Source organism: Equus asinus, chromosome 7 (assembly GCF_041296235.1).
Source record: "Equus asinus isolate D_3611 breed Donkey chromosome 7, EquAss-T2T_v2, whole genome shotgun sequence".
NCBI classification, from domain to species: Eukaryota; Metazoa; Chordata; class Mammalia; order Perissodactyla; family Equidae; genus Equus; species Equus asinus.
In genome coordinates, this window is record NC_091796.1 from 48,121,943 (window position 1) to 48,134,648 (window position 12,706).

At 38.3% G+C, this 12,706-nt stretch overlaps 1 long non-coding RNA gene across 3 annotated transcripts in view; it reads right to left on the minus strand.

Annotated features, from left to right (window-relative positions):
- LOC123287296 (uncharacterized) overlaps positions 1-10,240 on the minus strand; it is a 78,134-nt gene extending 67,894 nt beyond the window's left edge. For 2 of the 3 annotated variants that reach the window (XR_011504496.1, XR_011504498.1), the window contains exon 1: positions 10,115-10,240. This is a non-coding gene — a long non-coding RNA (uncharacterized lncRNA). Of the gene's footprint in view, positions 1-9,735; positions 10,075-10,114 lie in introns of those variants that run through there. The other variant, XR_011504497.1, reaches the window with a different exon arrangement.
- Between the last annotated feature and the right edge of the window lie 2,466 nt (positions 10,241-12,706).

Here is a 12,706-nt window from a genome sequence, read left to right on the forward strand (position 1 = left end):
TTCTCCTACTATAAGCTAAATTAAAATGACCAACGACCCTAGTACAATGCAATCATAATTTACTGATGTTTCTAGAGTTATTAACTTTTTACTAAATTATTATCTACATTGCCATATTCAATGTCAAAGAGTAGATCTCCCTAGTAAATATTTTCCAAACAAAGCTGAAATAATCCAAGGATGAATCTAAGGGGCATATGGTAGAACTAAAGAGCAAAACTAGGCGAGGCGTGAAGACAGTCTAAGTGGAGGGCGTGCATACAGGGAGCAGGCTGTGACACAGCCTAACCAGCACAAGAAACTCAGGCCTCAGGAGCACTGAGGGCATATCCTGAATTCTCAGATGGTGATGACACTGGACAAATCCCAAATGAACCCAAATAACTTCCACAGCTAGGCTGGTTAACAGATCAGAGGGTAAAAAAATGTCATCTTGTTGGCTTCCTTAGGAAGTTCAGCAGAGGAATAAGTTCCCATGTTCCTTCCCTCAGTGGAAGAGAATGCAGAAAGGTCAAGGAAGGCAGAGATTTCCAATTCTTTAGGAGACATTTTAATCCTGGGCTGTGCACCCTGCTCATTGACCACCAAAAGCTCATAATTTGAAGTTAAAGATACCTGGACAAAAGCCATAAAAACCTAAAGGAAACTAACATATACAAAAAAGGATAAAACAAATTTTTACAGTTTTTACTACAGGAGGTTGTTTTATGCACCCAAGACATGCAAGAATAGAATTAGAGATGCACAAGGATAAGGTACAAAGTGAGAAGATTTAAGAAGACCATAGCACCATAACAACAAAAATCTTATGTCCTAAATTATTCTAATTCTAGTACCTGGCAGCATTTACAAAAGAACATGTGAGCTATTTCTAGTAAACCATCTTGACTCTGATTGGCCTACAACACAGCAGAATTTAAAATAAGCCACATAATCAAAATCACCCCCATTATTAGGTGATTGCTAATGCAATGTAAGGCACTAACAACATTAGATCATACGGATAATCTTTATTATCATTTCTAAATGCCACATAATCCAAATGCTTTCTTGCCTGTAGTTACAATAATCTTATAATTGCATACTATGAAAACAGATGGGTTTCATCAATAAGTTGCCCTTTTTATTGCTAAAAATTGTCAAGAAAAAGACTCATTTTTAAACAGAAAACTGAAAATCATCTATAACTTCCATGACTGTGTTAAAGTTGTAAAGATTTTGAAAAGTAAGCCACTGTGGCTCCTCGAGGCGCCGGCATTCCTCTCTCACCAGCATGCAGACCATGATCATCTTCTCAGAGCCCCTTCTTCCAGCCAACCATGTTAGTCTGAGCACCAGAGTTTGGGCCTAGACGTTCTCAACAGGTGTTCTGGACACAGGCAACCTCAGGCTCAAGCTCCACGGCTGCAATGACAATAATACTTTTTCTATCCACTTCTGAATCTGTTACTTCATTGGAAAAGCATTCTCAGGCCAGGTCCTGCCAGCAATAGTGAAGTAAAGGACTGAGATAATGAGGGTAATTAGCTCCATAATTCAGGCACAAGATCTTCTTTTTGCTGAAATTTCTTTGATTTGCTTTAGACTGATTTATGCAGATAACTGCCTCAGTGTTCTCTTTTGTCCTGCCTATGAAGAAATGCTTATTCGAATTCACCAAATTTTTCTGTCCTTGTTTGTATTCCTCTAATCCTTACAGTTAGGAAACGACAGTGAATATGCTTGGTTTTGTTGGTGGTGAGAGGTGGTGGTGAAAGAGGGAGATGTGTACACCAACAACAGCTAATAAGCTTGTACTAGAAAAGATATTCCTCTTTCTAATCCTCCACTGTGAACTAATTTCAGTGATGTCAAGCTACACACTTCATTGCTGATCATCTTTATGCACAAAAGCAGCCCATTAAAGATTCCCGGGAGCCTGCTCAAAGCAAACAGAGGTGCAGTCAGAGACTCACAGCTTTAAGCTCATAACCATTAAGCACATACTGTTTGCCCATGAATCTTCTTGAAAACCTGGCTCACGTGTCCTCAGCAAGCCTTCCTGAGTTAACATTATGCTTTAACCACATTTTTACTTTCATCAGATGTCTCAACCACAAATGTCTCACCTGGGTTAGGCAGGTCATCTAAGTGAGTAAAGTAGGTGTTAGACAATAAGGAGCCATGGAGACTGGGGAAACGGAAGGGGAAAATGGCCACTCAGCTCCAGCAGATTGATGCCCCATGGAGGTCCAAGATGTAAATTCCCGGAGAAGCCAGAAATCTAGATTTTATTAGAAAACATTTTAAGTGTTGTCAAATTAGTCAAACTAAAAAAATAAAACACTGTGTGGCCCAAAGTGTGTGGGCACTTTCTGTTCTCCATTAACAGCACTTTGACTCTTAATTGTATTCCAACAGAAAGGAGTGGAAAGTAACATATAGTGCACAACAACTGTATGACAGTTCCCTCTAAGTGTTGTCTCATGTAATCCCAGCAACCTTGCAAGAGTTATTCCTACTTCCTATTTTACAGATGAGGGACTGAGCCTCAAAGAAGTAACTTGTCCAAATGGTAGAGCTGGGATTGCACCCAGATGTAGATCCCTCTCACCCCAAACATACTCATTCTAGAACAATGTGCTATCTCTGGTAAGTATTTTCTTAATTTACATTTCCTTAAAAGTTATAATTATCAGCAAATTGCTTTCAAGTATGAACATTCTATCATCCCATAACTAAATATTATGCTTTGAAAAAGCAGGATTATATTACTACCACCTAGTCAATGCCTTGTTGTTAGTGCTGTCAACTTGACTCTGACTCCTAGTGATCCTGCGGACAGCAGAGTGGAACCCCCCTTGGTCTTTTTGCACCATCCTATCACCTTCCAGCTCTATGTTAGAAAATGCTCTGCTGCTATTCATAGGGTTTTCATGGCCAATTTTTTCAGAAGTGGGTGGCCAGGTCCTTCTTCCTAGTCTATCTTAGTCTGGAAGCTCTGCTGAAACCTGTCCACAATGGGTGACCCTGCTGGTATTTGAAATACCAGCGGCATGGCTTTCAGGATGACAGCAAAATGCAGCCACTACACTATGACAACCGATAGATGGGTGGTGTGGTGCCCTGATCAGGAAACAAACCTGGGACAGGGTAGTGAGACCACTGAATCTTAACCACTATACCACTAGTCTTTACACAAATTCAATATGCTTGTTAATTGAATTAATTGTCATCATGCCACAGCATCAGTAAGGAGAGTTTTTCTATAACCTATTTTTCAAAAGTAGTTTGCCTGGTCATGGAGGTTTTGAGTTGTTGCTTGAGATTTTCATTTATTCTTACTCACTGCTAAATGCGGTAGCCCATACTTACAGAAGGTTGAGAAAGGTCAGATTTAGAAATGAGGCTTGAAAATAACTGCGGATAAATTAGAGTTTATTTCTCTTTTGGGCTTTGTTTTTTACCTGTATTTTTTTTTCAAGTGAAAACTTTGAAAACTGTCAGAAAAACTTTGTGAGCTTAATGAAATACAAGTATTTTGTGCAGAGAAACTCCTAAAGTAGAAGCAACTTTCTTTGCAATCTTATCTAAAGACACAAGTAAATTTATTTTCCATGTTGATTTTTAACAAATGGTGTATCTGAAATATTTTAATCTTTAATCTCCAAACTTAGACTACATGAATTTCAAAGACCGTTAGTAGTAGTAGTAGTAATAATAATATTAATAATAATAATAAAATATCCTACCAACACCTAAAAATGGATCATAAAAAATTAGAGAGGACGCCTGGTTTATGGTCCAGCATGTAAAGAGCTTGGAAGTTACCATTCTGTCCTAACAACTAGTAAAAAGCTGAATGAACTGAAAAACAACTCATTTCAGCTTTGTTAGATAACTGAGGTCACAGGGCAAACTGCTGCCCCCAAATTACAGAGACAAACTGGTGGATACAGAGAGTGACAGCTCATCAGAGCAGAAACCCATGAGCAGAAATCTCTGTGAGAACCAGCACCAGGGTAGGAAAATCTAAACTGTAATTGGCAAATTACTGGAGGTTCAGTATGGACAAGTCTGAGACTTAAAAACTCCAGGGGGGTTTAGTCCTAGAGGGACCCCCACACTTTTGTGAGTTTTACCTCCAGGAGCCCTACCAGGTCCTCAGAGTAAAGATTAGAGAAAAAAGTCTCCTCAGGCTTCTAACAAGCTGGGGGCTAGTAGTCACTTGAAATACACCCAGAAGATTCTGTGCTTCTTACACGGGCTTGCTCTCAAGAAAACACTATTTTACTAGAGCCTAACCTGCTCGGGTTTTATCAGAGCCTAACCAATCTGGGAGAAGGAAAATACGCAAGTCTAGCTCCCAGCAGGCATCCTCTCCCACGCAAAGGGAACTACTGAGAAGCACTGTGAAGGTCACAGCCCAGGGGCACAAGTTCACTAAAAGAATGAGCCATAATCATAGCACTTAATAGAATGCCTTTGCCTCCCCTGACACTTTACTATCATCTTACTAAAGATCTTTCACAGCTGTTCTTTCTACCTAGTACACCAAGTCTGGATGTCAGTAAAAATTACAAGGCATACTAAACAGCAAAAAACACAGTTTGAAAAGACAGAGCAAGCATTAAAATCAGACTCAGATATAACAGGGATATTGGAATTATCAGACTGGGAATTTCAAATAACTATGCTTAATATTCTAAAGGCTCTAATGGAAAAAGTAATAACATGTAAGAACAGATGGATAACATAAGCAGGGAAAGAAATTCTAAGAAAGGATCAGAAAGAAATGCTAGAGATCAAAAACACTGTAACAAAACTAAGGAATGCCTTTGATGGGCTCATTAGTAGAGTGGATATGGTTGAGGAAACAATCTCTGAACTTGAGGATATGACCACAGAAACTTCTAAAATTGAAAAGCAAAGAAAAAAGACTGAAGAACAAGAGAAGAGAATACCCCCAAGCTGTGGGACAACTACAAAAGGTGTAATATGTGCGTAATGAGAAACCAGAAGGAGAAGAAAAAGAGAAAGAAAACAGAAGCGATATTTGAAGCAATAGTGACCAAGAATTTTCCCCAAATTAATGTTAGATACCAAAACTTAGATCTGAGAAGCTCAGAGAACACCAAGAAGGAAAAATGCCAAAAAACCTAGATCTAGGCATACCGTTCAAATTTCAGAAAGTCAAAGTAAAGAAAAAGTCTCGAAAAAAACTAAAGCAAAAAAACACCTTACCTATAGAAGAGCAAAGATAAGAACTATATCTGATTTCTCCTCAGAAACCGCGTGAGCAAAAAGAGAGTGGTGTGAAATATTTTAAATGTTGAGAGAAAAAACCCACCAACCCAGAATTCTGTACTCTGAAACTGTTCTTCAAAAGTGAAGGAAAAATAAAGACTTTCTCAAACAAAAATTGAGGAAATTTGTTGCTAGTAGACCTGCCTTGCAAATGTTAAAAGATGTTCTTCAGAAAGAAGGAAAACTATATATAACTCAGAATTCGGATCTACACAGAGAAAGAGCATTAGAGAAGGAATGAATGAAAGTAAAAATAAAAACTTTTATTTTTCTTATTCTTAATTGATTTAGCAGGTAAGTGTTCAAAGTAACAGCAACAATATACTTGATGATTATAGTTTACGTATAAATGAAATGCATGACAACAATGCTATAAAGGACATGAGAGAGGAATTAGAAATACTTTGTTATAAAGTACTTACTCTATCTGTGATGCAGTATAGCCTTATTTGAAAATGGATGTGGATTACTTGTACATGTATATTGCTAACTCTAGGGCAAACCTAAAGAAAATTAAAAAAAAGAAACTAAGAAAGGAGAGAAAATGGAATATAAAATGCTCAATTAAAATCACAAAGGCAGAAAAAGAGTAGAAGACAAAAACAGGAACAAAGAAGATGGGCAACAAATAGAAAACATTAAAAATATAGTAGAACGTAATCCAATGATATATAAGTAATCACTTTAAATGTCAATGGTCTAAATACACCAATTGCAAGACAGAGATTGTCAGAGCGGATCACAAAACAAGACCTGACTAATATGTTGTCTACAAGAAACCCACTTTAAAAATAAAGATATATATACATTAAAAGTATAGGGATGGCGAAAGATATATCATGCTAATAATTAATCAACAGAAAGTAGGAGTAGCTATATTAACTTCACACAGAGCAAATGTCAGAGCTAGGGAAGTTATCAGAGGTAAAGATAAGCATTACATAATGATAAAGGGGTCAATTCTCCAAGAAGACTTAAGAGCATCAAAAATATGTGAGGGAAAAACTGACAGAACTGCAAGGAGAAACAGACGAATCCACTATTATACTTGGAGACTTCAACGTCCTTCTATCAGGATTGGACAGATCCATAAGGCAGAAAATCAGGAAAGACATAACTGAACTTTACAGCATCATCAATCAACTTGCTACAACTAACATCTATAGAATACTTCATCTGACAATACTAGAATACACATTCTTCTCAAGTTCACAGAGAACATTCACAAACACATACCACATTCTGTGCCATAAAACACACCTTAAAAAGTTAAAAAGAATAGAAATAATGCAATGTTTGCTCTCAGATCACAATGGAATTAAACTAAAAATCAGTAAGAGAAAGACAGCTGGAAAATACCACAATATGTGAAGACTAAAAAACACACTTAACACATGGCTCAAAGAAGAAATCTCAGGAGAAATTTAAAAAATATTTTAAACTACATAAAAAAAAATCAAAATTTCTAGGCTAGAGCAAAAGCAGTGCTTAGAATAAAATTTATGGCACTGAATACAAAAATTAGAAAGCAATAAAGATCTAAAATCAATAATCTAAGCTTTCATCTAAGGAAAAAGAAGAGCAAATTAAATTCAAAGTAAACAGAAAAAAAGAAAAAATAAACATAAGAGAAATGAATGAAATTGAAAACAGGAAATCAATAGAGAAAATCAATGAAACCAAGAGCTGGTTCTTTGAAAAGATCAGTAAAAATCCTTTAGCTAGGCTATCTGAGAAAAAAGAAAGAAAAGATACATATTACTGAAATCAAAAATGAAGGAGAGGACATCACTATAGACACCCTGGGCATTAAAAGGATTATAAAGGAAGGATATAAAGTATTCTGTGACCACAATTTGATAACCTAGATGAAAGGGACCAATTCCTTGAAAGACATAATCTATCAAACGTCACACAAATAGAAATAGACAATATGAATAGCTCTATTTCTATTAAAGAAATTGAATTGATACTTAATAACCTTCCAAAACCAAAAAGCACTAGGCCTAGAGGGGTTCAGTGGTGAATTCTACCAAAAATTTAAGGGAGATATTATAACAGTTCTTTACAAGCTCTTCCAGAGGACAGAAACAATGGGGATACTTCCTAATTCATTTTATGAGGTCAGCATGACCCTAATACAAAAATCAGACAGAGATTACAAGAAAACTATAGCCTGTATCTCTTATGAACATAGATACAAAAATCCTCAACAAAATATTAGCAAATTGAATCCAAGAATGTATAAAAAGAATTATACATGATGACTAAGTGGGATGTATGCCAGGTATGCAAGCCTGGTTCAATGTTCAAACATCAATTAATGTAATCCATCACATAAACAGGCTAAAAAATAAGACTCACATAATGATATCAACAGATACAGAAAAAGCATGAAACAAAATCCAACACCCATTCATGATAAAAAGCTCTCAGCAAATTAGGAAGAGAGGGGGAACTTCCTCAACTAATAAAGAACATCTACAAAAAACCTACACATAACATCAAACTTAATGGTGAAAAATTAAAAGCTTTCCTGCCAAGATTAGGGACAAGGCAAGGATGTCCCCACCCCACTATTCCTTTTCAATATTATACTGGAAGTCTTAACTAAGGCAATAAGACAAGAAGAGGAAATAAATGGTATACGATTTGGGAAGGAAGAGAGAAAATTGTCTCAGCAGATGACATGATTGTCTATTTAGAAAACTTCAAAGAATTAACAAAAAAGGCTCCTAAAATTGACAAGTGATTATACCAATGTTGCATAGCAATGTTAATATACAAAGGCCAATCACTTTTCTATATACCAGTAATAATATGTGGGAGTGGAATTTTAAATTAAAAACAAGACCATTTACATTAGTACCCTCAAAAATGAACTACTTAGGTATAATCTTAACAAATATGTACATGAGGAAAACTATAAAACTCTGATGATTGGGGCTGGACTGGTGGCGCGGCAGTTAAATTCACACGTTCTGCTTCTCGGCAGCCTGGGGTCTGCTGGTTCGGATGCCGGGTGCAGACATGGCACCGCTTGTCAAGCCATGCTGTGGCAGGCGTCCCAGGTATAAAAAGTAGAGGAAGATAGGCATGGATGTTAGCTCAGGGCCAGTCTTCTTCAGCAAAAAGAGGAGGACTGGCAGTAGTTAGCTCAGGGCTAATCTTCCTCAAAAAAACAAAACAAACAAACAACTCTGATGAAAGAAATCAAAGAACTAAATAAAGGTGGAAATAATCCATGTTCATGGATAGGAAGATTCAGTATGAGGATGTCAGTTCTTCCTAAATTGATCTATGGATTCAATGCAATCCCAATCAAAATCTCAGGAAGTTATTTTGTGGATATCAACAAACTAACTCTAAGGTTTATATGGAGAGGCAAAAGACCCAGAATAGCCAATACAATATGGATAAAGGGAAACATGTTTGGAGGACTGATACTATACAACTTCAAGACTTACTATAAAGCTACCATAGCTGAGACCGTGTGTTATTGGTGAAACAATAGACAAAAAGATAAATGGGACAGAATAGAAAGCTCAGAAAGAGACACATACAAATATAGTCAACTGATCTCTGACAAAGCAAAGGCAATACAAGGGAGAAAAGGTAGTCTTTTCAACAAATGGTGCTTGAACAACTGGACATCTACATCAAAAAAGTGAATCTAGACACAGACCTTACACCCTTGATAAAAATTAACTCAAAATGGAAAAACATTCTGTTGAGAGTGATGTCAGCATCATGGTGGTGTGAGCTCTTCCCTTAGACTCTCCCCTCTAAGATACAACGAAAAGGACATTCATATGCCAACAGAGGACATTCACACAACACAAAAGATGGATGAGAGACCCAGGAAGCCATATGTCTGAAGGTGGAAGTGCTGGACACCCCGGAGGAAGTGGAAAGAGGTAAGAGGATTTCCTCTGCCTCCCTCAACGGCAGTGACCCAAGGTGCAGGACCACACTGGCTCTGAGAGGAGAAGTGGGAGAGGCGGCCCTCCATGGGTACATCTTGGCTCTCCAAGTTGCCTCATAGCCCATGGGAAAGCCTCAACAGAGATGGAGAGGATGTGGAGAAACTAGAATCCTCATGCACTGCTGGTGGGAATGCAAACTGGTACAGCCACTATGGAAAACAGTATGGAGATTTCTCAAAAAGTTAAAAATTTAAATACCATACGACCCAGCTATTCCACTACTGAGTTTATCCAAAGAACGTGAAATCAAAATTTAAAGAGAGTTACGCATCCCTATGTTTAGTGCAGCATTATTCACCTAGCCAAGACCTGGAAGCAACCCAAGTGCCCATCGACTGATGAATGTATAAAGATGTGGTGTATGCTTCAAACACAACTTATATACTCAATTTGACTTCCAGAAGTCGCTCGATAAACGATTCATTTCCACAACTGTCCTATAACGCTAACACCATTCTATTACCTCAGACTCTTACTAGCACGTTCTGCGCTTGCTCTTTCATGGAGACTAAAGTTCCTCTGGCTTCAAACCCGAAGCTTTGCCCATCCTGTGCTGGGCTTCTCACAGCTTTTGCTCAAGACCCCGGCAAACAGGCGCCATAGTCGGCCGCGCCCAAGGACCCCAGGCCAGCGCTCAGCTGCTGCACCTGCTCAGCGGCTGGTGGATGAGCTGCTTCAGCTCAGAGGCTTTCCCCAGAGGCAGCGACATGCTGAGGCCGGCGCCTCGCCGCCAATTCTCCCCGCTTCAGGCGCCCCAACCGCGCGGCGCAACCGCGCGGCGCACCCGCGCCGGCCCGGCAGCATCACTCTCGGCTGAGGACAAAGCCGGTGCGACCGCTCACCGAGAACAGCTCCCAGGCTGCGGCAGGGGCAGCGGCACCCAACTCATTTTCAAACGGCGGCGGAAAAAAAACCAGGCCTTGGGGGCTGTCCGCCGCTCTGCCTGATCATCTCCTCCTGCCGCTCGCCTTCCCTCGGGCTCCCCACTCCGCGACCTCAGGGCACCCCATCTCCTTGCCTTGATAGGGTCTCTGGATGCACTACCCGCCTCCTTCTCTCTTTCCATCTCGGAGTCCCTTTCGTCCCTCCAGACCGGCAGGTAGCTGGACGAACCCCTCAGGACCCCGCGCCGCGGCACTCGAAGGACCCCGCCCGCCTGGTCCCGCCCAGCCTGCGTCGCGGGAGGCTCTAGGGACTCGGCGCACTGATACCGCGTTGAGCTGGCAGTTCTGAATGATTCTGCTGCGGCCGTGGATGTACAGATTTCTGTTTGAGACTCGTTTTCAATTCTTCCTTGTGTATACACAGAAGTGGAATTGCTGGATCATATGGTAAATCTATTTTTAATTTTTAAATTTTGAGGAATTACCATATTGTTTTTTACAGCGGCTAATGCCATTTTACATTCTCACCAACAGAAGACAAGGGTTCCAATTTATACAGCTATAAAAAAATAAAATTTGTAAAAAGCATGAACTCCTCAGGTCTGGAGTTGAAGAATGAGTCATTTCTAAAAGCAGGGAAATGCTTGTGATTTAGCATTCTAATTCTTGGGGGAAGGGCTCTACTCAAAATAGCCACGCAGATTTAGTAAAATTGGCACCTTCTTTTTAGAACAGTGAACTTGCAGGATTCCTGAGAAAACTGGGCGTAGCTGAAGCTTAAGCTTTTAGTTAACGATTGTTGTGAAAGCCAAGAATAAAACCATGATGACCTTTCAAATCAAGATGACGTCAGAGTCCATTAATAATCCAAATGTAGAGGTGATTGTTTTTTTGTAGATGGAGCCTAGCTGCTAGCCTGGTTCAAGATTCCTTAAGTGTTTGGAGAAAGAACGTAAAACACCAGGTGAATGAAGCTCATCCATGCCCTGCCTTACCTCCCTGCCAGCTCCCTCCTGTCCCATCTTCCACATTTTTTGACTGTGTGGAACACTTACAAGTCTTGACCTTCCTTGCAGGATTAGCCCCATAAAAGCAATGGCCTAATTAAAATCATGTCACCGAAATAGTTATTCTCACTGGTACCCAGACTCAAAATTTCTGAGTCTTTTTTGATACCTTCCTGGATCTCATATCTTGTAAATCGTGTCCTTCAAGTTCTTCTTGGAAATGTGCCTTTTGTCCCTTCTTTTCTAAGTCTAAAGCTATGCCAGTTTGAGGCCTGGTTATATCATGCTGGGAACTCTAAAATCACTTCCTGGAGGCATTCTGCTTTGACAAAAAAAGTATGCCCATAAGTTTAAAAATGTTTTCATTATCCTTGGTGATAAGTCTGTAAATGCTAACAATTTTCTATGCACTAAATTATCTTTAAAGTTATTAGTTGTATTGATCAAAAGCATATAAATGTATTGTAAAATTTGATAATTATTAAATATAAAATGTAAAGACTGTTGAAAATACATCTTTTATTGAGATGGATGAAGCTAGCTTTTTTCCCAGTTTATCAATCTACAGATGGATATTATTTATCACTAGAATGTGACAGTGTTCAACTTCACGTTTCTGTTCCTCTTGTCCTTTCCCCTCTCCTCCTCTGACTCTCCTCCCACCCTCTTCCTTCGTCCCCTCTCCCTTCCTTTCTTTTTTAGTCTAGATTTAGGTACTAAGAAAGCTTGCTGACAAAAGTTGGTGGAAATGGAAGGAGTTTTGATATAAGAATATCAATTATTTGAAGTTCTTCTAAGTCGCATGTCAAAAGAATATAGTGATCTATAATAAAAAATATTTTTAATTATTTAGCAGCTAATGACTAATTTTGTAACAGGCAAGAATTGGAAACCATTTGATTTGCAAAAAGATTTGTTACCCAGTCATTAAAATCATTTAATTTCTCAATATGTGGAAAGTGTAATAAAAAAACCTTCAATGTATCAGCTATTATTTCAATTAATTTTTAACTTTGAAGTCCCTTGTTTATGGAGATAAAATTACATGAAACTGGGGTAAAAAAAATAAGCCCATAAAATTGGACTTTGTGCTTTAGGAATTTACCCATTATTTCTGAACACAGAACTATATATTAATGCCAAATTTAAATTATCTAAGAAGTCATTTCAAAGTCTTTAAAAATTATGATGCTTGGGAACTATTATATATAAATAAATTCTGATTTTATGATAAGTGATTTTTTATAACTATATATTTGACAGAACTGGAACAGATTTGAATCTGCAAAAGAGGAACCAATTCTAATTCAATGAAGCTGGTTTTCTAGAGTTTAAGATATTATATCCTAGAACACTTTAGAAACATTTTGTCTCATATCTGCGTGTAAGAGGATGGTCTGTTCTGAAGATTACAAGTTATATTTTTGTAAAAATTGACCAAAAAATCCTATATGGCCACTATTAATTATAGAGCATATAAATGATGTATTAAATTAAAAGACACATCAAGTTAAGAGATGAATTAAATATGACTGCTAAGTAC